Source organism: Egretta garzetta, unplaced genomic scaffold (genome assembly GCF_000687185.1).
Source record: "Egretta garzetta isolate BGI_Z169 unplaced genomic scaffold, ASM68718v1 scaffold441, whole genome shotgun sequence".
Lineage (NCBI taxonomy): Eukaryota > Metazoa > Chordata > Aves > Pelecaniformes > Ardeidae > Egretta > Egretta garzetta.
In genome coordinates this window covers 573,591-576,614 of record NW_009258757.1, presented here as the reverse complement: position 1 = coordinate 576,614, position 3,024 = coordinate 573,591, and positions in this window count along the sequence as shown.

The window sequence follows — 3,024 nt, the reverse complement described above, 5'->3', positions numbered from 1 at the left end:
AGTGCCACCTCTACATGTTTTTTTAATACCTCCAGGGATGATGACTCCACCACCTCTCCAGGCAGCCCATTCCAATGCTTGACCACTCTTTCAGTAAAGAAATTTTTCCTGATGTCCAATCTAAACCTCCCCTGATGCAACTTGAGGCCATTTCCCCTTGTCCTATTGCCTGTTACTTGGGAGAAGAGACCAACACCCACCTCACTACAATCTCTTGTCAGGCAGTTGTAGGGAGCGATAAGGTCTCCCCTCAGCCCCCTCTTCTCAAGACTAACCAACCCCAGTTCCCTCAGCCGCTCCCCATCAGCCTTGTTGTCCAGACCCCTCACCAGCTTTGTTGTCCTTCTCTGGACACACTCCAGCCCCTCAATGTCCTTCCTGTAGTGAGGGGCCCAACATCTAGCTGAAGATGTCCCTGCTCATGGCAGGGCGGTTGGACTAGATGACCTTTAAAGGTCCCTTCCAACACAAATCATTCTGTGATTCTATGAAATCCTGGGAGGGACTATATTATGTGAAAGGGTCTGACCATTATCTGCCAGCCTCCGCAAACTGAAACAGGGTTTAGGACTATCGCATGAGGCAATGTGCATGGTTTATCCGGCAGAAAACTATTCCTTTTTTTATGTAGGGTTTCCCACCAAATCAGCTAGATGAACTGATCATCCTGAGCATATACAATCAGCGGATGAAAAGGAAATGAAAAGTCTCTCCTTTTGGGAGAAACTAGCTTTTAAATCATTTTAGCTGTAAAGAGAAACTGTTGTCCAAAAAGCGGATTTGTGGCCCGGTGTGCAGTAAGTTAATTGTGACACAAAACTAGACCCCCAGGAACAGCAGTGTGCGGTATCCGTGCTGTGCTTCAGGCAGAGGGACTTCCCCAAATCAGACACTGCATGAAAATTGATGACTGGGGCGACATTCAGCTCTAGGAAAGAGGAAAAATTGTTCAACACAATTATTTTGCGTTAATTCTAAAACCTGTGAATTCATCAGTTTTCACCCAATTTGGTGGGGAGGGAAGCAATTAAAAGAACCCCAAAATAATTCTCAGTATTTTGCTGGGGATTTTAATTTCCACTCCAATCAGCTTTGGACTTTGGAAATGCATGTTATTTTTTAACCCAAAGTTTAAACTTACTTTCACATGAAACACTTTGGGGTCCGCAGTTGTTTGGTTGTGTTTGGAAATTCAAGCAATTAGAATAAAAAGTGTTCACCCGATTCATTTCAGTTTCTCGGTCACAACTACAACAACAGTCTGTGTGGGGTTATTCTTGAAACTTGGGTTGTTTAAGTCATTTAAATAGATTTCTATTTCAGAAACAAACCGAGAGCCAACAATTTCACAATTAAAAGCTCGAGGGCTATAAAACTTGGCTTCACCTAAGACTCTTAACATTGTTTTTATTATCTTAATCACTAGGTTCTTTACATACTAATTTTCCATCCCATTGCCAACCAGTGCCAATCCGACTGGCTTTTCCATCATCCAGGTGAGTGTTACTCATGTTTTCAGGGGAATGTAAAAAAACCCTGAATACAGTCAGCACAACAGTGCCTATTTTCACCACTGCTCGTGGATCTCGGGTAACACTGAGTCATAGCTGCCGAAGTCACTAGCTTAGGTGTAGCTCCTTCTGAGTTTGTTTCCTAGGATTTTCCAAAAATACAGAGAACACTGCTGGTTTTCCAGATGCAGTTTTGATGACACAGGGCTAAACAATTTGAAATCCTGTCTATGCTGGGACCCAGAATATTGCAAACACCGATTAGGTGTGTGACCGATTAGGCAAGGGGAGAGATGAGATAAATCACAACACGTGGTTGTAACAGGCCTTAGCAGAGCAAAGAGGAAAGCGAGTCCTCCAGGAAAGCTACAGAGGCTTCACGTCCCACCTGGGCGATCAAAAACAGACGTGCCCAATAACACCTGCATATAGTTTAAATCCAGCTGTAGCTAAAAGGCTGCAAAACAAGAAGGCGGTGTGGACAGGGGTAACTGCTCAGCTAACTAGAGGTCATGTTTTAGTGTCCAGAGCTATAGACTCGGTATTTTATTTGGTATAATACGGTATTTTATTCTGCACTGGACTAGCCCAACTGGCTCTCAGCTATAATTTAATCCATGAAATGTCGTGTCGTTACGAAAAAGCATTAAAGAACCAAGATCTCTCAGGCGAAACTTCAGCAAAGTTGGCTTTCCAGCAGGCTGCAGGAGCCTGTGCAGCAAGAAAACTAACTGGTCTTTTTTTCTGTGTTCACCAGTGTAAACTGGCAATAATACTGGCCAGCTTTCACCAGGGTAAGGTTAATGTGAATGAAGTCAGTTGAAAATCATCTCAGACTTAAACAGCCTCCTGTACTTCAGGGTTTGGTTCGGGATTTTGGCTCTTTGCAAACCCAATATGATGAAAATGTATCCCTTTTTCAATTTGGCTTTGAGTAAAAATAGAGAGACCAAAGTACAAACATCCCTGTGCAGCAATGGAAACCTCATAAACATCATAGTCATGGTTTAATATGAGGCAGCTCGGAAGGAAAACTGACTAATCTCAGCTCATTGCCCAAGTGGAGAGAAACAGAAAGAGTAAATAGCATTAAAAAAAAAGAGAGTTTCTGATCTCTCCATTGCAAGGGAAGAAGTGACTGAACTGAACTGAACAAGCCCTGCAGTTCTCAAATGCTGTCAAGCAGCATTTTAACTGCTCTTGGTGCCTAAGTGAGAACCGAAAGCTACTGTTCTTGAAGGCCTGTCAAGTCATCCCTTGTCAACTATAAACCGCGCTGGAGCTTAATTCCTCGCAGTTTTATTGTGAAGATAATTATAGACCACATAAATTCAAGAGGCAGGATAATTTTGCAGCCATTAATACCACTTTTTAGCTCTGCAAACCAGGAAAATAATGATAGGGAACTCTCATTCCTCCAGGCGTGAACTCACGATGAGACCTCACAAGTGGCAGCAGCAGCCGCCGCGTCTCGCAGCCTGTATTAGCATCCTGCCAATGTAACTGCTATCAG